Raw genomic sequence first — 26919 nt, 5'->3', positions numbered from 1 at the left:
GCCAGCCATGAGGACTTGAGGCTCACGTAGCTCAAATAGAAAATTCACCATTCCCAAGGAAGCATGACATTGAAGAAGGAATTATCCCCACAAACAACTCTCTGGCAAACAGTCATCCCGACTCAGATAGGAGTCAAGTGATCAATCAATAGTATTTATTGAGAGCTTTCTGTGTGTAGAGCACAGTACAGAGCATTTGGGAGACTACAATAGAAGTAATGTACACCATCTCTTTCCACAAGAGAACAGAGCCAGGCACAAATTGTCTCCAGACTGTGGGAGCAGGATGAATAACAAAGATACACTAGTGATAGCAAGTGAATGGGAAAATGAATAAGGGAATAAATAAAAAGTATACAAAAGTCATTATATACATAACTCCTAAGCATCACTATGTATGCCTAAGTGCTAAGGTTCGATATGGGTTCTAATCCCAATGCTGAGACTTGCCGGCTGTGTGACCTTTGTTGAGTCATTTAACTTCTCTGAACTTCAGTTTCCTAATCTGTAAAATGAGAATGCCCTCTCTCTTAGACCTTGAGGCCCATGTGGGAAATGGACTGTTTCTGATCTGATGATCTTTTCATCTAGACCAGCTGTATAAAGTTTCTCTCCTCCGGTTCTCCTTGACCCCTTACAGTCTGGCTTCCGTCGCCATCCTTCCGCAGAAACTGCCCTCTAAGAGGTCTCCTACTTGCCAAATCCAATGGCCTCTTCTCCATCCTAATCCTCATTCATTCAATAGTATTTATTTAGCGCTTACTATGTGCAGAGCACTGTACTAAGCGCTTGGAATGAACTAGTCGGCAACAGATAGAGACAGTCCCTGCCGTTTGACGGGCTTACAGTCTAATCGGGGGAGACAGACAGACAAGAACAATGGCAGTAAATAGAGTCGAGGGGAAGAACATCTCGTAAAAACAATGGCAACTAAATAGAATCAAGGCGATGTACATTTCATTAACAAAATAAATAGGGTAATGAAAATATATACAGTTGAGCAGTGCTGAGGGGACGGGAAGGGAGAGGGGGAGGAGCAGAGGGAAATGGGGGGAAAAGAGGGTTAAGCTGCGGAGAGATGAAGGGGGGGTGGTAGAGGGAGTAGAGGGAGAAGGGGAGCTCAGTCTGGGAAGGCCTCTTGGAGGAGGTGAGTTTTAAGTAGGATTTTGAAGAGGGGAAGAGAATTAGTTTGGTGGAGGTGAGGAGGGATGGCATTCCAGGACCGCGGGAGGACGTGGCCCGGGGGTCGACGGCGGGATAGGCGAGACCGAGGGACGGTGAGGAGGTGGGCGGCGGAGGAGCAGAGCGTGTGGGGTGGGCGGTAGAAAGAGAGAAGGGAGGAGAGGTAGGAAGGGGCAAGGTGACGTAGAGCCTTGAAGCCTAGATTGAGGAGTTTTTGTTTGGAGCGGAGGTTGATAGGCAACCACTGAAGGTGTTTAAGAAGGGGAGTGACATGCCCAGATTGTTTCTGCAGGAAGATGAGCCGGGCAGCGGAGTGAAGAATAGACTGGAGCGGGGTGAGAGAGGAGAAAGGGAGATCAGAGAGAAGGCTGATACAGTAGTCTAGCCGGGATATAACGAGAGCCTGTAGCAGTAAGGGCTCCTCGACCTCTCAGCTGCCCTCGACACTGTCCATCACCCCCAACTCCAGGCTCCATCTCCTCCTGCCTTCAAGACATCTCTACTTGGATGTCCTCCCATCACCTCAAGCTTAACATGTCCTAAACATTGCTCTTTATCTTCCCACCCAAATCCTGTTCTCTCCCTGATTTTCCCATCACTGTAAATGGCACCACCATCTGTCTTGTTTTACAAGCCCATAACCTTGGGATTATCCTTGACTCTGCTCATCTAACCCACATATTCAATCCATCACAAAATCCTGTTTGTTTGATCTTTGCAGCATTGCTAAAATCTGCCCTATCCTCTCCATCCAAACTGCTACCATGCTAATCCAATCACTTATCTTTGATTATTGCTTGCCTTCCTGCTGACTTCCCAGCCTCCTGCATCTCCCTACTCCAGTCCATACTTCACCGTGTTCTACAAAAACATTCAGGTCATGTTTTCCTACTACTCAAGAACCTCCAGTGATTGCCCATCCACTTCCACAATAAACCGAAACACTTCACCATAGGCTCTAAAGCACCCAATCCTTTTGCTCCGTCCTACTTCACCTCACTACTCTCCTACTACAACCCAGCTCATGCATTTCAGTCCTCTAATCCTAACCTTCTCACTGTATCTCGGTCTCATATAACTCTCCACTGAGCTCTCACCCATGTCCTGCCTCTGGCTAGAATGCCCTCTCTCCTCCTGACAGACAATGACTCTCCCTGGTTTCAAAGCTTTCTTAAAGGCCCATCTCCTCCAAGAAGCCTTCCCTGCCTAAGCCTTCCTTTCCTCTTCTCCCCCTCCCTTCTGCATTGTTGTACCTTGCTCCCTGTATTCATCCCCATCTCCCAGCCCCACAGCACTAATAGAAATACCTGTAATTTATTTATATTAATTCTGCCTCCTCTTCTAGACTGTAAACTCCTTGTGGGCAGGAGATATATAATATTGTTGTATTGTACTCTCCCAAAGCGCTTAGTATAGTGCTTGTCACAAGGTAGGTACTCAATAAATATGATTCACTGACTGATGATCTTCTATCCCAGCACTCATCACAGTGCTTGGAACGTAGTAAATGCTTCACAAATGCTACAATTATTATTGGGAAGGTAAAATCAGGATAGGTTTCCTGGACAAGGTGGGATTTCAGGATTCCCAAAGTGGCCTGGGTTTGTAGATTCTGAAAGATAACAGCTAGAGATGTAGATTAGGGAGTCATCTTCTTAGAGGAGGTGGTTGATGCCTTGAGACCAGATGAGTTACCTCAGAGAGGAAGTGAGAAAGCCAGGAAGTGGAAATGTGTTTGGAAAAGGTGTGAAAAAGAAGGGACTTTACAGAGATAAATGTAGGGCACCCTAGTAGCACAGGATTAGGTGGCAACAGGCTTCAGGACATGAAAAACAGTTAAAATAATTGAGGGGAAGTGAGCAAGAGAGAGAGAGAGAGAGAGAAAGAGAAGGCAGAATTGAGCTGCTCTTAAGGATCTCAAGGTTTGATGCAACCTGCAGTATAGAAACACTGGATAAAAATGGAAGCTATTACTCCATTTAGGTACAGCCATTACTGTAAAGCACAAGGTCTGATGAGTTGACCTAGGAGTAGAGAGTAGAGAGAAAAGAAGGGTAATTGGGGAAGACATGCTGAAGAGATTAGGAGAGAAGATGGAAAGGCTCTCTCTCTCCACAGCAAGACTAAGTGGGGAGTTCTGCTGGAAGAGACGCATTTATCCACTTAATGCACACAAAATGTCACACTCCGATATTACTCGAGGCATTCTGGTAGATGCAACGTGGCTTAGGAGATAGAGCATGAGCCTGAGTCATAAGGAACTGGGTTCTAAATCCAGCTCTGCTACATGTCTGCTGTGTGACCTTGGGCAAGTCACTTGACTTCTCTGGGCCTCAGTTACCTCATCTGTAAAAATGGAGATTCATTCATTCAATAGTATTTATTGAGAGCTTACTATGTTCAGAGCACTGTACTAAGTGCTTGATAATGTTGGTATTTGTTAAGCGCTTACTGTGTGCAAAGCACTGTTCTGAGTGTTGGGGGGGATCCAAAGTGATCACCTTGACCCACATGGGGCTCACAGTCTTCATCCCCATTTTACAGAGGAGGTAACTGAGGCCCAGAGAAGTTAGCTGACAAGCAGCGGAGCCGGGATTAGAACCCATGACCTCTGACTCCCAAGCCCATGCTCTTTCCATTGAGCCACACTGCTTCTCTAAGAGTGTGAGTCCCAAGCAGGACAGGGACTGTGTCCAACCTGATTAACTTGTATCCACTCCATTGCTTAGAGCAATGCTTGGCACGTAGTATGTGCTTAACAAGTACCATTATCACTATTATTATTATAATTATGCAGGGCAATCCTACCTAAATTTTCCAGATTATGGTTGCTGTATGGACTGAAGTTGCCACAGTGGTGCATGGATAAATTGCAATTTTCCCCCAAATGCTTTGGAGAGCAGAGAGCTGAAAAGGGGAAATGATTGTGTAGGTAAAGGAAAGCTTAGAGCAAAGCAGAAAAGCCGGTCCCCAGAAGTTGGTCACTGGTAATGTTAGCCCATTTGGTGCACAATAAATGCTTCACAAATTCCATCAGTATTATTTTTAGTCTCGACCATAAACTCCTTGAGTCCAGGACTCATGTCTTCCAACTAGATTTTACTCTCCCAAGTATCTCATAAAGTTCTCCACACACCAAATCAGCCACTCATAAATACCACTGATGGATTGACTGGTTAAATAGAAATGAGGTTGTGAATACCAGAGAATGGAGCAGGGTTGGGAGGGGTGTTCAACATAGGAAAGAGAACCATCCACCTCCACTGAGGTGCACTCTTTGAAGAAGAAGATGTAGAGGGGAAAACAGAGATGAAAGATCACTTAGGAAAGGGGACTGGGAATCAAGCACGGTAGTTTTTCCATATTCAGGAGTCCTAGAGCACATTTAATGATGTGATTAACTATGCAGACCTCTAAGAATATTGCTTTTGGGGGAGCCATTGGTTAACATTCAAAGAAGCACATGAAAGGCTTTTAAAATTTGTAATGGATTTTTTCAAGAAACACTAACTCCAAGTGAGGGTGAGGTCCATGCAGATGGAATTCCATCCGGCAGAGCCCCCAATAACCGGAGCAAGAAAAATAATTTTCTTCCTCTAGAGAAAACCAAGTGTTTCCTTTCCATTCCAGGTGAGTGGGAGAATTGGGTTTCCTGAAGAATGCCATAATTTGTATCATGTTTCCAAATAGAAAAAAAGGTTTCTGCCCAAGCTACTCAGGGAAAATAGGACCCAGGCCACATTATGGACTTGATATCCAACCAGGGAGATCTCTTTTTGTGTGTGCAAAATATAGCCAAGATGGTAAATTCCCCATATTGGCTTTTTCCTGTACACTCAAAGGTGAATGTTAACATTAGTGGGATCTTGAATAGGAAAGGTACCTACTTAATATATGCTCTTGCTATTGATGAGATTTTTTCTATTGTACCTCTCAAGTGCTTGTACAGTGGTCAGAATATAATAGGTACTCATTAAATAATATCAACTGATAGATCTTCCTTGTCCCCCATAATATTTCTCCCATGTTTATTCTGAAAGAAATGTATGCAGTTTACAATGAAGCTACTTTTTCATCTTTTAGAGGGCCCTAAAAAGAAATCCATTAATTGATCTATCAATAAAAAGTTTTTATTGAGAGCTTACTCTGTGCAGAGAACTATCGTAAGCACTTGGAAGAGATCAATAGAGTAAGAAGAGATGATCCTGCTTTCAAGAAGTTACAGTCTATCAGAGAGCTGCATTATAAATAAAAACTCTACTGAATCCATTCGTGGAATCAGTGCTTTGTCAGTATCTGGTACATAGTATGCACTCAATCATTCAATCAATCATATTTACTGTCTGCTTACTGTGTGCAGAGCACTGTACTAACACTTGGGAGCAGTACAGTGTAACCAGAGTTAGCAGACAAGTTCCCTGTCATATAGAGCTTACATTCTAGAAGGGGACACTGACATTAATAGAAATAAATAAATTACGGATATATGCACAAGTGCTGTGAGACTGAGTAAGGGGTGTATAAAGGATGCAAATCCAAGTTCAAGGACAACACAGAAGCTGGTGGAGGAAGATGGAATGAGCGTCAAGTCAGGAAAGGCCTCTTGAGATGTGCCTTCAGTTAGGGTTTGAACTGAAGGTGGGGAGAGTGATCATCTGTTGGATATGAAGAGGGAGGGCCTTCCAGACCAGAGGCAGGATGAGGTTGAGAGGTCAGCAGTGAGATAGATGAGATCGAGGTGCAGTGAATAGGAAGACATTAGAGAAGCAAGGTGTGAGGGATGGGTTGTAATAGGCAAACAAATAGAAATACTATTCAAAAAAAGAATGTGTCTTGTTTCTTCCTTTGCTTTTGCTTCACTACCTAAATCAAGTGCTTTAGTTTGGCCCACTCAAGGCTACAGGTTGTTTTGAACCTTCCACTGTATAATAGGACTTTCCAAGGCAATAAAGCCCGACTGTGTGGCCACAGTTTAATGCTCTTTATAAACAGTCAGTTTTGAAGCAGAGGATCACACCCTAAAGCAAGCCATCACCCGTCCACATTACATTTTTCGGTAATTAAGATTGGAGGATCTCAAGCACAAAATAGGGTGGGAAAGGTGACATTTGGAAAATGCTAGTCAGCTCCTTGGACACTCATCACTTGTCTTCTATCCAGACAAACAGTGGCCAGAAAACAATGTTCCCTGTCTGGGCCACTGGCAGGCAACTTGTGGAGTGGGATGGATGTACTGGAATCTGTTTAGTTGAGCGCAAACAAATTCTTCTCACCAGCTTGCTGCTGGAGTCAGGATCAGTGTTAACTAACGAAATCCACCAGTTGCTATTTTTGTTGCTTCTTTCTCATTTGTCCTTGGATAAGTTTTCACCCTCAAAAATTATAGTAATTTAATATGGACATTTAATTCAAATAGTATTCCTGCTTTTGTTTTTCCAGCTTGCTCCTACAAGCCCAGATTAGAAAAGAAGTGGTAGAAAAGAAGAGGCCTTTAGTGACCATCATCTGTTAGAAGTTCTGTGATGAAAGGAAAGAAAATTAGGGAAACAGATGACACCCAGGAAAAGCAGGCCCTCTGAAAGATTCTAGGGGGCCTTACCCGGTTGGAAATTGAGTGCTAATCTAGAGGAAGGAGTTCCACTCTCTACTTACTTCATGGTGAAGAGTCATCTTGCATTTCACAAAGTGATATTGATGGGGGGCCAACGAGAGGCTGTGTTGGATAGGATGTTCCACAGGGAGTTGTAGTCGATGGAATCATTTCCTGCAGTTTAGATATCTTGTAATGAGGAAACCATGAACAAGAGCTGAGAAGCCACATTATCACAATTGGGGGAGGCTTTTTCTGGTAATAGGATTAAGCTAATTAGACCCATATAGTCTTGGGCAGCAGAGAGGTTAAGGATTTGATAGTCCAGGGAATTGAGAATAACCTCTTCTGCTTATGCATAATAGGAGAAATGACAGCAATGGCCACCAGACAGGGATGCTCCTTTCTTCTTGGGGAGTTTCTTTGTTCTCTACTGTTTCTCCTCAGGGACTGTGTTTTGTTTCTTTGCTGAGCTGGCTGAAATGCCAAGTAGTTCAAGTTGGGGGATCACTTCAAGGATTTGTCTCACATGCCTCTTCCCATGCCCAAGTTAAATCTCAATCTACTATAGGAATGTGGAGAAGAGCAATAACTCTGTCAAGCTCCAAATTCTTATTTGAACTAATACTCACCCTTAGCTCAATAGGATTGCAGAAGATGAAAAGAGTTACTGGCTGGGTCCATCCAGGGGAAGGCACATTTTTTGCTATGAAGTTTTCTGGGAGAAACATGTCCTGGATGACTCTAGCCCTTGATGCCAAATACTCCCCCCACTCCCCGCCTACCCCTGTCTCTCTTTCTCTCTCCCCACCCCATCTCTTGCTCTCCCAATATATGTATTTTTCATCATCAGTAGATGACTACTTTGCCTGAGACATTATCCCAGCATGGTTGAAGAGACTGATGCAGGATCGGCACCTTGTTTACAATAAGGAGGGGAGGGACCCATGCCCACCCACCCCCCCAAAAAAGGAATGCTTTTTGGAGCCAGATGCAACAAATCCTGCCCCCAAATTCCATCCTGCTTACTGACATCAGTCCACCTTCTGCCTGCTGGTCATGAGCTCTTCCCATTTATCTACTCCACGTACCTCATCTCAATCAGCTGATGTGCTATAGAGCTTCACTGCTTTTTACTCTGTCCCGATAAGGCTGGCAGTATGGTGAAGGGAATAGGTCCATTAAGTAAGTGTCGGCACCTTGTGGGAAAGAAACTTCATCCAGCCAGATTATCTTGTGTCTACCCCATCACCTAGTACAGTGCTTGGCATATAGTAAGCCCATAGCCAAAAGCTCATTTATTATTATTGTTATTATTATAATTATTATCTTTGCCCCTAGAGACAGTGCTTATCAATCAGGTGGACTTCCATAGCTCATAAAGAGGGTTTCAGGCACACACTAACAAGTAACAAATCTGTTACCGATTTGTACATTCCAAGCGCTTAGTACAGTGCTCTGCACATAGTAAGCACTCAGTAAATACTATTGAATGAACACTATTGCAGCCAACTTTTCTAAATATCACAGGTTCAAGCAAGTGGTTTTCCATCAACCCCCAAATATAGCAAGGTAACAAAAGAGCACAAATATCATTGTTGGATCAGATGACTGGCCCGCCCAGCCCAATCTTCCGCCTCCAAATAGCAGCAGCAGGTGCTTTGGAGGAACAGGGAGATTGTTACCCTTCTGGATGTCAATTCTGATGGAGAGGGATAGGCTATTTAACATCCTGAACTTTCCCTCTAATAACCTATTATGGTACTTTCATCCATGTATTTATCTAAACTACTCTTTCACCTACTGATCATTTTAGCCTGAGCAGATTTCCCGATCCCAGGATGATTTGAGTGAAAAGGGAGTCAATAATGATTAAGCTGTTAAGAAAGCTCTGGCTTGTAGATACTTTTTCAGAAAGAAGCTTGGGCTTGCCTCTTGCAGATCCGGCTAATACCTGCCCAAGACAAAACACACATGGATCGTTTAAATGCTGGGTGTGCTTTGCAGGGAAATCTTCCACCAGGGAAAATTCTGGTCTCTGGACAACAGTCACCTCTTACCCATTCACAGCCGGGATGGTTTTGGACCTGGAACAGAGACTAGAACTCACAAAAGATTTTACCTCCAGGAATAATTTAATTCGTGAAAGCATGTGGTGTACCGATGATAATGATAATGGTTATGATGGTATTTGTTAAGCACTTACTATGTCGTAGCATTGTACTTTCAAATAAAACCTAGTTGGGGAGTCAGTGGTTCAGGGCTTCTATTCCCAGCTCCACCACATGCCTGATCTATGATCCTGTGCAAATCACCTAGCTTATTTGTGCCTCAATTTTCTGTAAAATTGGATTGGAATACTTGTTTTCCCTCCCCCTTAGACATGTGGGCCAGGAACTGTGTTTGAGCTTATTATCTCTTATCTATCCCAGCACTTAGTACAAAACTTGGCACCTAGTAAGAGCTAAATGAATACCACAGTTATCATGACTATTATCATTTCTATCCCTGGGGGAAAGCGAGGCAATTTTCTTGGGGATTAAAATATTTTTAAATGGACAGAATTGGGAGAGCATAGAGCAGTCCCTTAGGGGACTCTGTCGGCCTTCTGTGGTCACTTGATGGTGTTTACGTATCACAGACAATTGGAAATGTTCCAGGCTGGAGCTAGAGCAGGATTGAGGATCTATCACAATTAAACCAGGTGCATTAGCAGATGCACTTGCTATTACGGGCGTGTAAGGAGAAAGTTAAGGCTGCATTTAAGCTGCCCGAATTTCAAAGTAATGTCTTCCTGATTTGGCAATAAAGATACTAGACTAAATGTACCCGACAAAAGAAGAAAACTAAAAGGGAATTGTTAAGTGTCTTTTTTAAAATGCTAGAGAAAACAGGATGAGTCTCCAGATTTCAAGGTTTAAGGATTTTATTTTTGGAATAGCATAATAAAACTAGGAAAATAACTTGAAATTTTCCATAGTAAAATAAGAGTGTACTAAGTGATGGGCCAAATCAAATGGTGGTAAAGGAGGGTTGACTTGGCATACGCAACTAATCATTCACATTTAATATGTCCTAAAAAAAGAAACCCGATTTCAGGCAGTCGCTATAACTCTTTGAGGATATATGGGAGGATATAGCTGGCAAAATTCATTCCGACAAGGCACCTATAAAAAGAACACAATTCATTTCATTGACTAGAAACAACTGTGACTCTCTGACACTAGAGTATTCCTGAAATTTGTGTAAGTCTAAGGAGTTAATTGCTCCTTTGGCTTATTTAACATTATTCTGTAAAACAAGGGAGAAATTCATGAGCCTGAAAGTTACACAAAGTCATTTTTCTTCCTTATGGTTTCTTGAGAGTTTACATAGTTGACTGTAGTTGAGAGTCCAAGGAATCCAGTAGGCCATTCCTTCCTTCTAATGTGAGCTCTTTATTTAAAGGGTGGACTGTCCAGGAGACTCTTTGGATCCAGGATAAATTATGTTTCTTAATGGCTCTCATTTGAAGTATCACCTTGTGCAGTGTTTAACAAAATTCAGTTGGAAACCTAGTGATTTGCAAGCAAATCTTTCCAAAGAATTCCTTGTGTGACTATGAGAGTCTTATTCAGGGCAGGAACAGTGATTAAATTTCAACATCACCGAAGAGACAACAGGGTAACTTCATTAGGTGGCAGGAATGTCCCGGCTAAGTTCAAAATTCAAATTGAGGAAGATGCTTTTCTCTCACTTACGAAAGCAAGGACATTTTGTCAGTTGGAAAAGAACAATTGTTCCTGTCTTGGAAGCTGAATCTACTGGAACTGTGCCTTTTCTCTAAGACCTATCTTTTTGTTATGTTGAAAAATGTTCACACCCATTTCTGGCTCTATGGAGGAAATTCTTAACATCTGAGAATTGTTTTCCAAAGGAACTGTCCGGTGAAGGACAGCAGCATGCTTAGGCCAAGAGAAATCAACTCTGGCCACATCACAGCATGGTTGGGAACAAGCCCACAGAGCAGATTTCTTTCCCAAGTGCAGTTAGAGGTTGTCATCTGACACTTCCTAACTCAACACAGCCATTAGGATGATTCAAACCAGGTCAGGCAGCCTGGTTCTTCAAATAAAGGAGAAACCAAACCTGAGGTTTTCTTACTACTATGATAATGGTAATAATAATCGTGATATTTGTTAAGTGTGTGCTCTGTGTCATGCATTGTACAGAGCACTGTGGTAGATGAAAGATCATCAGGGTGGAACACAGTCCCTCATCCATCTAGGATTCACAGTCTAAGTAGGAGGGAGGACTGGAATTGAATCATGGTTTTACAGATGAGGAAACTGAGGCACAGAGAAATTAAAGGACTTGCGGAAGGTCACACAGCAGGCAGGTAGGTGGTAGAGTTGGATTAGAACCCAATTCCTCTGACTCCTAGGCATGTGCTCTATCCACTAGGCCATGCTGCTTCTTTTGGGAGTTGTTAGGAAGCTGCTGTTGCCCCTGGAGTTCACATTTATGGGGCTCCATAGGTCTGACATAGCTAAGCAAGTTGACTAGGATTATGCCATTGACTGATTTATTGGCTATACAATCTTTTAGGACAGAGGATGGATAGAAACACATAAGCAGACACTGCTGTAGTCAGTGGAATGAGGTCACTGGAGCAGTGTTGGGTATCTTTTTTTTTAGCCATGTCTTCTCTGCACTGTCTTCTCTGCACCAGAATTATTCGATCATCCCCCAGTGTATGAAAGTGTGGCCTGATGGCAAGTTCATGAGACTGGAAGTTGAGACAACTGGTTTCTTATGCCACTCCTGCCAGTGCCCTGCTGAATGACTTTGGGAGAGACAGTCAACCTCCCTATACCCAGTTCCTCCTGTCTAATAAGGTGAGATAGGCCAGTTTCTCTCCCCTCCTTTTGGATCAGGGACAGGCACTGTGTCTAATTAATTTTTCTGAATCTACTCCAGCATTTAGCCCAGTCCTTGGTAAATAGTAAGTGCTTAATAAGTACCATGACCCACTCAAGAACACCGTACTATGGGCAGCTCTCCATCTACCCACAGAGTCATTTTGCTTTTGGCCTGAGGCATTATCACTGGTCAGGGATTGTCTCTATCTGTTGCCTAATTGTACATTCCAAGCGCTTAGTACAGTGCTCTACACATAGTAAGTGCTCAATAAATACTATTGAATGAATGAATTATGGTATTTGTTAAGTGCATACTGTGTGCTGTGAACTGTACTAAGAGCTGGGGTCGATACAAGCAAATTGGGGTGGACACAGTCCTTGTCCCATGTGGGGCTCACAGTCTCAAATTCCCATTTTACCGATGAGGGAACTGAGGCCATGAAAAGTGAAGTGACTTGAGGTATCCCATTTGAGTTTTCTAAGTGGAGCAAATTCAACAGAGAGTTTTCATATCTCCACTTCTTTGTGTTGTAAAACTTGCTTTGGGACATTCCTTAAGAAATATTAAGCTATCTGTCCTAGGGATCCAATTTGAGATTTAATACTTTCCTCATCCCACTGAAATTTGGAGTTAATTTGTGTAATGGTTTCCTTGCATTTTAAATTAAGCACTTAGGTACTCCCCCACAGTACCCCCACAGTACTTTTGTAATAATAATAATAATGATTATGGTATTTGTTAAGCATTTACTATGTGCCAGGCACTGTACTAAGTGCTGGGATGGTTATGAAAAAATCAGGTTGGATACTGTCCCTTTCCCACATAGGGCTCATGGTCTCAATGTCCATTTCACAGATGAGGTAACTGCGGCCCAGAGCAGTGAAGTGGCTTGCCCAAGGTCACACAGAAGACAAGTAGTGGAGGCGGGAATAGAAGCCATGACACTATGAGTCCCAGCCCCATGCTCTGTCCACTATACCAAGCTGCTTCTCATGCTGCTGCTATCCTTATACTCATTTACGTCCCCTCCCTGTAATTTCTTTTAATATGTGTCTCCCCCATTAGACTGCAAATTCCTGGAGTGCAGAGATTGTACCTACCAAGTATATTATGTTCTCACCAGTGCTCTGCACACAGTAAGCACTCAATGAACACCACTGATGGATTGATTGAAGGCTACTGCAGCAAGCCACTCTATCCCAGGATAAATGCAGGTAACAGATAAACAGATTTGGGGGCCAGATTCTAGATTCTGGGTTGTAGCTCCCTGGAAAACTGACAGACTCTTTACTTTTGACTCATTTACTAAAAGGTGTCCTACCCAGAATCCCGGTAGACTATACGCTCCTTGTGGACAGGAACTGCAGCTACCAACTCCATTGTATTAAACTTTCCCAAGTGCTTGGTGAAGTATACTGTACACAGAAAGATCTCAGTAAATGTCATTGATCGATTGATTGATAATACCAAAACTTCACCAGGACATGACAGACTTATAAGCAGGGCTGGTCCGGGGTTATAAAATTCTGACAGGAAAGATACCATGCCATAGCATTAATATTTGCACCAGACTGTTGTGTCATTGTGGAATAGTTTCACCCCTGGCAACACAATTGTTTTAAATATTCCTGTTGTGGAAACAGCGAGCCAAATACTGCTCTGAGATACTCACATGAGTGGGCCTTGAGAAAAGAATTTGGCCCCCTGAAGCATCTCATATTTTTCATATTTTAATTGGCACAATCATGTGTTTGGATTTAACCTGGAAATATATCATATGAGTAGGTGACAGACAATCTCCAGAGCTTTAACTAATCAAAGACATCTTTTGTGTACCCCTTAAGCACTTTGATACACCAGCCCCACAGTTCTTATGTTAATACTACTACTAATAATAGTTATTATTGTAGTACTTATTAGTAAGTGCTAGACACTGTACTAAGTTCTGGGATAGATCCAACGTAATTGGGTTGGACACAGTTCCTGCCCCACACTGAGTTCTCACAGTCTTAATTCCCATTTTACAGATGAGATAACTGATGCCCAGAGAAGTGGAGTGTCTTGCCCATCACACAGCAGACTCATGGCAGAGCCGGGATTAGAACCCAGGTCCTTCTGATTCCCAGGCCCGTGCTCTGTCTACTAGGCCAGGCTGTCTTCTCTGCTATTTCCCCTAACTGAGATTTATTTCAGTTTCTCTGTCTCCAGACAGGTAGCCACCAGTAAACAGGGATCACATCTAGTAAGTCTATTGCAATGTACTCTCCCAAGCGCTTAGTACAGTGTTCAGCCCACAGTAAGCATTCAATAAATTCCACTGATTGATTGATTTGTGTTGACTGAATAAAGGATTCTTTTGGGTTATTGAAATGGATTCTGAAATGTAGGTAGGAAACATCCCATGTATGACCGTGCTTCTCACAAGCTTCGAGACCCTTGTGCGTGGGGAGGGAGAGAGGCCTAAGAATGCAGTGTAGAGAAAAGCTAGGGATCAGAGGATACCCGTGAATGTTTAGCTGTTATAAATGCGTCATGTGTCTTTCTACAACATAACCTCTTGCACCATTTCTGCCGATAGAGCTTCTCGCTTTTCTGGCCAAGAGAAGTTTAAATGTGATTTCTTGAAAGAATGCCAATGATCACAAATCACTACTCACAACACATACTGCAGTAGACCCCAGTGAATGGAACTGTATTCTCACCAACATTTTAGAGCATTTCTTGCTTTCCCCGCTGTTTTTCATGTCATAGAGGTTAGTCCTCTTGTGGTTCTATATGAAACAGCTAGTAAAAAATAACTGTTATCTGAATCTGAGAACAAAAAATAATCCCAAGCAGCCAGCATTTTCCAAACAAAACACTCCAGAGGTTTGACTGGGTAATCTACAGAAGGCTGATGTTAATAGTTAAGTCTGGGCTTTTGCAAGCATCACTTCTCAGATTGTTTCAAGTTTGCAAAATGGTTACAAATAAAAATTTAAGACTATTTCCCAGACCAGTTGGGCTCTCCATTTCACTCTTGTGCCCAAAGATAATTCATTTTAAGAACCAAAGAGAGATATAGTTGGACCAATAGATTAAATCTCCTCATGATACCATGGATATTTACCTTCTTCTGGGTGAGTATTTTCCTTCATGTAAAATCAATCACTCAATCATTGGAATTTTTGAGCACTTTCAGTGTGTGGAGCCCTGTGCTAAGCCATTGGGAGAGTTCAATGTAGAAGGTAGACAAGTTCTATGTTCTCAAGGAATTTACAATCTAGTGGCTCTCATAGTTTTTTTAATGGTCTTTGCTAAGTGTTTACTATGAGCCGGGCACTGTATTAAGTTATGAGTTAGATACAAGCTATTCAGGTTGGATGCAGATAGTCTATGTCTCACAGTCTCAATCCCCATTTTTCAGATGAGGTAACTGAGGCACAGATAAATTAAGTGACTAACCCAAGGTTTCACAGCAGACAACTGGAGAAGGAAGGATATGAGAACCCAGGTCCTAGATTCCCAGGCCTGTGCTCTTTCCTTTAAGCCATGCTGCTTTTCTTTGATTTCACCCTTAATACCTAATCCTCTGTGTCACAGAAAAGAGGAACTCAATTGTGATGTGGTGATAATGATGAACAGTCATGAAATTCTAATTTTGAGTTCTAAATGAGAATAGCCATGTGTCCTGTATCTGACCAAGCTATGAGTAATTTAAGGTTTACACACTTTACCTTTCCTTGCAAGCATTGCTCGTTAACATTTCTTGGCAATTATCAAGTTCCTAATTTTTCTTGTTAAATCTTTTCAAAAGCTGTTCGGAAGGCAAAAGTGAGAATATCAGATTCAGGATAAGTATTTTTTTCAACTTGTCATTATTTAATAGTTTCCATTTTGCAAATATGTTCAAGAGAATAATTAGTTAAACCACACAAAGTTACTCTGTTATTTCTACTTTACTATTGAGAAAACCTAAGACACTAGTCGTTTTATATGTCAAGATCACACAGGAACTTATTGGAAATGTTGACTTTAAATTAAGATGGAAAAACATTACTTTATTTTTCTGGTCTTAAGTCATACTAAGATGCCACTTTTCAGATAAATGTGATATTAGAGGTGATGTTTATAAATCTCATTTCAACCTAATAAAAGTAAGTTGTTTTTTCTCAGCATTCAGCAAAGCCTTTTCTGGAAAATATCAGTTGGGGCTGTGTAGACTTCTACTTGGTTTGGGGTGCTGATTAATAATGTCTCATATTTGTTAATTGTTTAGGATTTATCAAGCACTGGTCTACGTACTGGTGAAAATTTACAGAATAAATAAATTTCTGTCCCACACAAAGCTCAAAATCTAAGTAGGAAGGTACTGAATCCTCATTTGAAAGATGAGGTAACAGGGGTACAGAGAAGTTAAGTGACTTAGTTAAGAGACTTGCCCAAGGTCACACAACAGGCACCCGGTGGAGCTGGACTAGAAACCAGCTCCTCTTGATTCTTTGGTCTGTGCTCTTTTCATTAAGCCAGTTAATGACTGATTGGCTGACTGATTAGTTGATAATAATAATAATGGCGGTATTTGTTAAGCATTTATTCTGTACCAGGCACTGAACTAAGTGCTAGGGTGGACACAAGTGAATCAGGATGGACAGAGTCCCTGTCCCCCGTGGGGATCACAGTCTCAATCCCCATTTTACAGATGAGATAACTGAGGCACAGGGAAGTGAAGTGACTTGCCCAAGGCCACACAGCAGACAAGTGGCAGAGCCGGGATGAGAACCCATGACCTTCTGACTGCCAACCCCATGCTGTATCCACTTCGCCATGCTTCTGATGGCGGGGGTGGGCCCCCCCACCCTCTGCTCCTCCCCTTTCCTCCTTCCCCTTCCCTCAGCACTGTGCTCATTTGTATATATTATTTATTACCCTATTTATTTTGTTATTGAGGTGTATATCCCCTTGATTCGATTCACCTTGATGACGTTGTCCTTGTTTTTGTTTTGTTCTGTTTTGCTTTGCTGTCTCCCCCGTTTAGACTGTGAGCCTGTCATTGGGCAGGGATCGTCTCTATCTGTTGCCAAATTGTACATTCCAAGTGCTTAGTACAGTACTCTGCACATAGTAAGCGCTCAATAAATGCTACTGAATGAATGAATGAATGAATGAGATTGCTAGGAATTCTCAATCTTGGGGTCTTCATCCAGATTCCAGACTTCCTGGCCATTAGGGCTACACCAGGATAAGGGGCAGGGATGGAGGTGGAAAGTACGGAAAAGCTAAAATCACTCTGTTTCAGCGAGGTGGAACTCAGCAGTTAAGGATACCGAGGACATGGCACTGGGGCTATGGTTCTCTGTGCAGTTTTGTTTTGAAGAGCAACTTTAAAGGTGAAACCCAAAGGTGTTGATCTGTTCCACCTGTAGAGTGGGAAGGCCAACATCTTTCACGAAAAGCTTGTCTTCACAGAGATATGACCCTGAGATAAAGCTCACGGATGAGGTGACCCTTCTCACAGGCGCTGGCCAGACTGAGAGAAAGAATGTGCAAGGCTGGCAGGAGGGACCCTTGCTCTTTCCAGGCCTGAGAGTGGGTCCCACTGTTTCAGGTGGGAGGCTCAGTCAAGTTCAGGAGTTCAGGGAAAGTTCAGGGAGAGATGTGGTTTTCCAGAACATGGTTTTCCAGTGCTTAAAACTAAGTTGCTTTAGAAAGTTTAGTAAGCATTTAATGAATTTCTCTTGCAACCCAATTGGAATCTAATTAAAATGACTTTTTATATTTATTTTAAATGATAATACCCTTCTTAACCTATGTAATAAAAACAGTTCCTTTGGGAAAAGAGAAATCGTACGACTATAATAACCTTCTGAGAAACATTAATGGGAATCCAGCGTTTCTAAGGATGAGATCTATGTGATTTTGATGTGCCTTCCAACTCCCACGCTAACCTTGTCTTCTCCTTACTCCCGACTCCCTCCCTACGCCGCAGAGGGTTTGGAGCCCAGATCCATTCCCTTGGCAGGGTGTCAGCGTTTCATTTTGGTGGAATTTCTGCATAAGGAGGGATGTAACCCTTGGTGATGGTCCGGTGACCATGTTCTAAAGTAATCAGAAGCCTCCTCAGACTAATAAGAGAATACTGAGGAAAATCACAGCTAGAGATATTCGAGGGCAGTTTGCTAAAAATCATTAATTGAATAAATATGTTTTTTTCCTTCTTCTTCCAATCATAGATCAGTGCTGCGGCTCCACTCCAAATAAAATTCAAAATAAATTGCTTGGTTAAGTGCAGGTGAATATAATAATGCATTTTAATGAAAGCCGGAGAAAGGTTCATATTGTTACCACTACAACTGGAATTTTAATTAGACCGTAACAGCCTAGATACATATTCAAATGGATATTAAAACAGTACTGTACGTGTGTATGGTTAAGCATAATCTCCAGTTCAAGGCCATGATGTGGGAGGATTGTCTAGGTCAAGAAGGGATTCGGGAAGTGGCACCACTTGGTTGGGGAATGCTGACGGGGAGGGCCAGAAGCAGGGCTTTTGTGGGAGGGTGTTTCGAGAGTCACTGCAGAAGAATTTAGAGTGCTCCTTCCCAAGACTTTTTGACTCTGTATCGCTCTTTTGACCATTATCAGGCTCGGCGTTTCCCAAAGCAGCTCCAACATTAAACTTCCCAATAACTGTCTCACTATTGGCGGTAGGTCTGAGGTCACAGAAAAAAGTGTCCAAGAGTGTAGTAACTTGGATGGAACTGGACAGAAATGCTGAAAATCTGTTGTTAATTTACTGGCTGTATCACATGACTTTACAAAACATATTTTAATGGTGGAAAAACAATAAATCAGAGAAATTACTTTTATGTAGTAAAGCACTGGACTGTGCCAGGGGTGTAGTGGGTGTTTGGTCAGGATAGAGGCTGTGACTTTTATTTCTTTGCTAAATTCCCGAAGCACCTAAAAGAATGCTTGGCACATAAATATTGTAGATGACAATGGTATCATTTTCAGCCTTTGATTTCTCCTGAGCCGAGGTTGAATTTGCTCTCCTTGGTACAAAGGCCAAAAAGAGCTCTTTTTTCTTACTTTACCACTAAACTTATTTTCTCCGGATCACCTCCTTGCCTGAAGCGTCACTAATATTCCAGAATTTCTGAATCCTTTCATTTTTCATCCACTCCCTGCTCACTTGAACCAGGGCTAATGCACTACAGTAAGCTATTTCTAGTCACTTATATTAAGAGAAAAGTGAAAATCTTTGTGGGGTGAAGAAGATGGGCTGTGAGATCAGGAAGGGTGGAGGGGGGGGCTTCCCAAAGCAGGATGTTAGGTATGGCTTGCCACGCTCAGTGATTTCAGTTGAATGCATTGCAGCAGGGGGAGAGTTTCGAAAAACGGTCGAAAGCCTCAGGTTTAGTGCACTGCTGTCCAAAACAGTGTGGCTTAGTGGAAAAAGCCACTGGCTTGGGAGTCTGAGGTTGTGGGTTCTAATCCTGACTCTGCCACTTGTCAGCAGTGTGACTCTGGGCGAGTCACTTAACTTCTCTGTGCCTCAGGTACCTCATCTGGTAAACTGGAATTAGGATTGTGAGCCCCACCTAGGACAACATGATAACCTTGTATCTATCCCAGCGCTTAGAATAGTGCTTGGCACATAGTAAGCACTTAATAAATAGCACACTACAGAGACAAACTAGTTCAATTATGATTTTAAGTGATAGCTATGTGCCAAATATTCTGTTAAATAATGGGACAATTCAAAATAATCAGAGCAGATATAGTCCCCATCCCAAGTGGGCCTCACTTTCTAAGTGGTAGAAAGAGCAGTTATTTTATACCTATTTTACAGATAAGAGAACTGAGGTACAGGGGTGTTAAGTGCCTAAATTCACACAGCCCACCACTGGTGGAGTTGCGATTAGTCTCCAAGTCTCCTGCCTCTTGGGCCCTCATTCTTTCCAGTAGGTGATGCTGCTTCTTAAAAGTTTGATGCCTCTGCATTCAGTAGTTTTCTACTGTTAGAAAAGAGTTTCATTCCTCCTAAGGGGCAAAACCTATGACCAAGGAGAAACCTTAGCCTTGGTGAAAATTTGATGAGAAGCAGGTGGGTAGCAAAAAAGCCCCCTTTGTTGCAATTTGATATGATGGACTGACTGAGTATTCCTTTAATTTCATTCATTCAATCATATTTATTGAGCACTTGCTGTGTGCAGAACACTGTACTAAGTGCTTGAAAAGTACAATTGGTTAATAAATACAGACAATCCCTACCCAACAATGGACTCACAATCTACAAGGGGGGAGACAGACAACAGACAAACAGACTGAGCTAATGTAGGAAGAGGATATATTGCTGCCTGGGGATGGTGGCAATTCTATGGATCCACTCAGCCTGTCCCCAGACTAAATATGCCCAGGTGACTTTGGTTCTAGGCCCTCATTCCTCTTATTCATCCTTGCTTTTGCATAGCCCATGAACTCACTTGGATCTGAACCCCTTAAACACTTTCTCCCCCGCTTCTAGATTGTGAGCCTGCTGTGGGCAGGGATTGTCTCTCTTTGTTGCTGAATTCTACTTTCCAAGCACATAGTACAGTGCTCTGCACACAGTAAATGCTCAATAAATATAATTGAATGAATGAATGAATGAATGAACTTGTCATTTGACCCAATCCCAAAAGAGTCGGGTTTGTCTCTCAATTCTCTCCCATTTCTCCTATCAGTAATTTATTTTAATATTTGTCTCCTCCTGAAGACTACAAGTTCCTGTGGACAGAGAACGTGTCTATCAATTCAATGATACTGTCCTCTCCCAAGTACCTTGGGAAGAGGTTGGCACACAGTAAGCACTCAATAAATTCCGTTGATTGATGGCTTGATTGTGGTGGAGGTGGTGGAGATATTTAATGAGTGTTCTTTGGGTGCCATTCACTGAATGGAGTGCTTGGGAAAGAACAACAGAAGCATGAGGCACATTCCCCTCTCAGAAAGAGTATCAAGAATGAGGCAGGAGACTAGAGAACCAGAGTGCCCTTATAGATATAGCATGGGTGACTCTGCCACTTGTCTGCTGTGTGACCTTGGGCAAGTCTATTCACTTCTCTTGCCTCAGTTACCTCATCTGCAAAATGGGGATTAAGACTACAAGCCCCCAGTGGGACATGAACTGTGGACAACCTAATTAGCTTGTATCTACCGTAGTGTTTAGGACAGTGCCCGGAACTTAAAGTATATTAAAAAAAATCTAATGATGAAAAGGCTGAAATATGTCAATAAGGTGGATTGGCTGCCATCCAGTTTCCTGTGCTTTAAAATTTGGGGTCCTTTCTGCAAGGTACAATCCCTAATAATGTTAGATTGGCTCTTTGCATCAGCTCTGACCTACATGATTCTAAATAGCTATCCCAGTATTCTCTACAGGAAATCATTCTTCAAAAATGCTTGCAGACTTAGCCATAATGTGACTGTGTGGGTGCATTTGGCTTTGTTTTTTATTTTTCGTTTTTTTTAATCCCACAGATATGGTAGACGTATTCATTGCTATTTGGAGGTTTGGGAAAAATGGGATTTCTGGTTTTTCAAAACAGGGATTTTTGCCATGACTGTGTCTGCTTCCCTCATAGAGTATGTTTGATGCTGTGGAACTGGAAAACTTCTGAAAAACCAACATCTATAGATCAGTCACTGAAAAATCAATATTCCCACATTAGGACTATGAACAACCAGTTCTAATCTACAGGTGTTGCCTTTACCAAAAGCCCTAATCCTAGCTGTGATTCCCACCACTAACCATAACCCTAGTTCATGTCCTTAAAATGGCCTTAGTATGAATCCTAACATTAAGAAAGTGTTTTTTTTTTAATTTTACAATTTCAGTTCATTTTTGAAAGATTGATTGGGATTTGTAGACAATTGAGAAGGAGCCACACAGGCCCGGAAGTCAGAGGACCTGGATTCTAATCCCAGCTCCGCTCCTTATCTGCTGTGTGACCTTGAGCAAGGCACTTAACTTCTCAGGTCCTCAATTCCTTCATCTGCAAAATGGGGATTCAATTCCTAGTCTCCCTCCTACTTACTCTATAAGCCCATGTAGGACCTGCTTATCTTGTCTTTACCTCAGAGTTTAGAACAGTGCTTGACATTATAGTATGGGCTTAATAAATCCACATTATTATTATTACAACTGACCTTTAGGCATTAGGGTTTAGATTTGCTGCTTCAGTCAATCAGTTAACCAAGGGTATTTAATAAGGCAATCAATCGATTTTATTTATTGAACGTTTACTATCTGCAGAGCATTGTACTAAGTGCTTGGGGGACAGTACAATACAACAGAGTTGGTAGACGCGTTCCCTGCCCACGATGAGCTTACAGTCTAGAGTCCTTACTGTGAGTGAAGACCTATTCAAACCAGAGAACGATAGAGTGAGTAGACATGATCCTTGTCTTCGAGGAGTTTACTCCTCTCCTTTCCATTAGTATGAGCTGTATTGAGCCAGCAAGGATATCAGACAATCTTGAGCAGTCTTCCAAAGTTTCAGACCAATCAACTCCTTCTTCATAATCAAAGATGGAGACAGCCAGCTTAGGAAGTTTAGGGGAGGAATGAACTAGGGAAAGGGGAGAAAACAGGCAGTGAGGAGCATGGGAAAAGCTGGCCAGCAGAGACAAATTCATCTTAATTGTTCTTCCATTTAGTCTTCTGGCCTCTTCGCCACTCCAAGTTTTCCCAGTTCATTCATTCATTCATTCATATTTATTGAGCACTTTTTTTCTCTTTTGTTTCACTTTTGTTTCTCAGTGCAGTTGGTTCTCTTGCCCCTCCCTCCGCATTCCTGCCCCCCTGCAGTTTCCCTCTTCTCTCCTCCCTCTTTGGAAAGTCATTTATGTCAAACCAACAGCCACCTCTCAGTTATATATTCATTTATATCCATTTATATATTCATTTATATCCATCCTCATCATTTGTGGTTCTATGTATATTCAGTCGTACATTCAATTATGTATTCTGCTTTCATTTTTTGTAAATATTTTTATGTCAGTGTGCCCTGTTAAAGGTACAAGATCCTTGTGGGAAGAGAACAGCCTTAAACTTCTGTTGCACTATTGTCCCGAGCACTTAGTACTGGTATTGCACCCTGTGGATGCTCAGTGAATCACATTGCTACTATTACTAATGATGATGACTGTGGCATTAAGCATTTACTATTTATTAAGCATTTATTATGTGCTTAGCACTGGGGTAGATACCCAGATACAGTCCCTGTCCCACGTGGATCTTGTGGTCTAAGTAGGAGGGACAAGAATTACAGAATCCCCATTTTACAGATGAGAAAACTGAAGCATAGAGAAGTTAAGTGACTTGCTCAGGTCACATACCAAGCAAGCAGTGGAGATGGGATTTAACACAGCTCCTCTGACTCCCTGGTCTGAGCTCCTTTCACTAAGCCATGCTGCTTCTCTACTAATGTATTTCAGGGATGAAGCTCCTCTTTAGCCACCGTTTAGTCCACTTGCCTTTGAAGGGTAAGTAAAAAGTTTACCATGCTTAAAATGTAAAACTATGAGGAAAATGGGGTTTCCTTTTGCCCTAGAATTATTTTGAGAGTGATACCCCTCCTTACTGCATTGCAGTACAATTTGGGGAGAGTTGAGGTGGGAAAAAGCAAAGAATCCAAACGCACACCCACTCAGAAAGGGATCTGGAATCCATCATCTTGTTCCTAATTGACAATGAATTAAAGCCAAATGCTCTCTGATCCAGTTACATTTGTCGTTTTTGGACGCCTGTATTGGCATAAGACCTATAAACACCAGCCGGTCATAATTAGGAGTATGTGAACTGGATGAAATTCAGTTTGCCATTAACTTTCAGGCACTCGCATCGAGCCTGCACAGTGGCTTAAATTCACTGATTGTCCAGTGGCTCGTTCCCATGTTGTTCAGCAGGGTGTTAGAGAATAACACCCTCTAGAAAAGATGAGAGGGCGTTCCACGTGAAATGCAACCACATATGGAATTTTGGATTCTAGAGTCAGGCAGGAAAGGTAGGACAAATCAATCAATGATCTTTTTTGAGCGCTTACTGTGTGCAGAACAATATACTATGTGCTCAAGAGAGTCAAGTGGGGATTAAGAGTGTGAGCCTCCACGTGGAACAGGGACAGTGACCAACCCGATTAACTTGTATCCACCCCAGCACTTAGAACAGTGCTTGGCACATAATGCATAATAAGTGCCATAATTATTATTATTACCAACTCTATTGTATTGCACTCTTCCAAGTATTTGGTACAATGCTCTGCATACAAGAAGTGCTCAATAATATCATTGATTGATGGATCCATCAGTCCAAGCAGAGAGATGTCAGTTTAGTGCTCCCTGAATGTTTAAGTGCTTGGGGAGATGTTCCCTCCATACCCACCTGAATGGATGTAGGTATTTCTCTTTTACACCCTCTCCTTCCCCACACGTGGCCCCGGGGGAGAGTATAACTGAGCTGTCAGGCATGACGGAAACAGCCTGCCAGCTCCGCTCTGCTGCTTCCTGTCCTATTCTGCTTTCAGCATAGCTTGCATTTGTGCCTGGTTGTGAGGGGGTGATTCTCCCCGGAGGATTTCATCAGTGCGTTGTCTTCCATGCAATATGGGAGAGGGGCGTCTTGGAGGTTCAGAATATGACTTACTACTGAACTGTAGAACGGAAAGGGTAATTCCTTTGCTGAATCGTTCACGATTAACCTTAATGAAACTGCATGGGATTAAGTACTGTAACAGTAAGTGCCGAAGTCAGTCTTCCAGATGTAGGCTTCTCTGATAAGTTCATGAATCAAATAATATTTCCAACCCGTACCGCGTCGTGAGTGATGAGACATATCAGGGCCAGAAAATGTGCCTCCTGAAAAAGGTTCCAGAAAGGAGTATTTTGACTTTTAGAAAGGACACTTAGCTGGTGGGAAATTAGAGCCTCCATTCTGAGAGCCCCGTCCTTAGCTACAGTAAAAATTATGTGGAACGAAGGGGGAGAGCAATCTGCCTGCATATTGCTGCTGTGCCGTAGAGAGAGAAGCAGCATGGCACAGGGGAGAGAGCACAGGCCTGGAAGTCAGAAGGACCTGGGTTCTAATCTCAACTCAGCCAGTTGCTTGCTGTGTAACCTTGGGCAAGTTACTTCACTTCCTTGGGCCTCAATTACTTCAACTGTAAAATGAGGATGAAAATGGTGAGCCCCTTGTGGGGTGGTGACTCTGTCCAACTCTATTTGCTTGTATCCATTTCAGTGCGTAGTGTATTTTCTGGCACATAGTAGGCCCTTAACAAATACCAAAATTAATTAATTACTTAGACTGTGAGCCACATGTGGAACAGGGACTGTGACCAACGTAATTTACATTCGCTTGCCCGAGTGCTTAAAACAATGTTTGACAAATAGTAGGTGCGTAACAAATACCATAAAAAGAGAGAAATTTTTTCTACTGGCAATTCAGCCTGACCGTTTTACCCTGGAAGTGCTTAACATGTATCTAACTACCTAGCCCCTATTCTGGACTTGGCAGAATCCAGGACCTGATCTGGAGTGCCAGCTCCTGTGAGTGGTAATAATGGGATTTTTTAGGTGCTTACTGTGTGCGGGGCACTCTACGGAGTGCTGGGATAGAATACCCAGATGGGAATTTGACATGGTTCCTGTCCCTGCCATGGCTGACAGGACCAATGAATGGAAAGATGTGACTGGGGTGAGAGTAGAGTCTGGAGAGCCAGGACAACAGACAGGCACTGGGCAGAACTTCGCTGCTCCACAGCTGCTGCCCCCTCCTCCTTTTTCTTTCCTCATACCCTCTCTCAAGTGTCACAAAAAGAGGGATTATGGCCAAGAGGAAGGAGCATGTAATTGGTCGTCAGAAGACCTGAGTACTAATTTCCACTCTGCCACTGACCTGCTGCTGTTCGACCCTGGGCAAGTCATTTAACCTCTCTGAGCCATGATTTTATCATCTGTAAAATGGGGATGAGGCACTTGGTCTCCCCACCTCTTAAATTGGGAGCCTCCTGTGGGACAGGAACTGTATCCAATCTGATTACTTTTATCTACCCTAATGCTTAGCACAGTGCTTTGGCATATAGGAAGTCCGTGATAAACCTCATAATGATTATAATTAATCATATTTGAGAAGCAGCATGACGTAGTGGATAGAGCCCAGGCCCGAGAGTCAGAAGATGATGGGTTCTAATCCTAACTCACCACTTGTCTGCTCTGTGACTTTGGGCAAGTCGCTTCACTTCTCTGTGCCTCAGTTCCCTCATCTGTAAAATAATAATAATAATGTTGGTATTTGTTAAGCGCTTACTATGTGCCGAGCACTGTTCTAAGTGCTGGGGTAGACACAGGGGAATCAGGTTGTCCCACGTGGGGCTCACAGTCTTAATCCCCATTTTACAGATGAGGGACCTGAGGCACCGAGAAGTTAAGTGACTTGCCCAAAGTCACACAGCTGGCAAGTGGCAGAGCCAGGGTTCAAACCCATGACCTCTGATTCCAAAGCCCGTGCTCTTTTCAGTGAGCCACGCTGCTTCTCTGAATAGGGATTGAGACTGTGAGCCCCACATGGGTCAGGGACTTTGTCCAACCTGATTTGCTTGTACACTTAGTACAGTGCCTGGCACATAGTAAGCACTTAACAAATACCACAATTACTGTTATATTTATTGACTGCATACTGTATTCACAGGATGTACCAAGGTCTTGGGAGAGTACAGTATAACAGAGTTGGTAGAAACATTCCCTGCCTACATCAAGCCCTGGAATGGGAACTTGAAAGTGCAACAGAACCAAAAATACAGGTTTCCCACCTCGGTGGAGTTTACAGTCTCACTGGGGAGACCGATAGACAGAAATCATATACAGAGAGTTGAAGAAGAATCCTTTCCAGTTTGCAGGCCAGTGCCAGGGGGATGTGATGGCATCCTTCTTCTAATTCCTCTTCCCATCCCTCAGAAGCCGTGTTGAGGAAGAGTTATAGCCCAGACAGCAGGGTCCAAAGATCATGAGAGCTGGCCCTTGCTGATCAATCAGTCAATCATATTTACTGAACCCTTACAGTGTGCAGAGCACCGTACTAAGTGCTTGGGAGAGTACAAAGCTTCCCTGCCCTAAATGAACTTACAGTCTAGAGGGGGAGACTGACATTTAGTGAAATAAATTAATTAAATTATGAATATGCATATGAATGCTATGGGGCTGAGGGAGGGGTGAATTAAGGG

This window comes from Ornithorhynchus anatinus, chromosome 6 (genome assembly GCF_004115215.2).
Source record: "Ornithorhynchus anatinus isolate Pmale09 chromosome 6, mOrnAna1.pri.v4, whole genome shotgun sequence".
Lineage (NCBI taxonomy): Eukaryota > Metazoa > Chordata > Mammalia > Monotremata > Ornithorhynchidae > Ornithorhynchus > Ornithorhynchus anatinus.
This window is presented reverse-complemented; position numbering follows the sequence as displayed.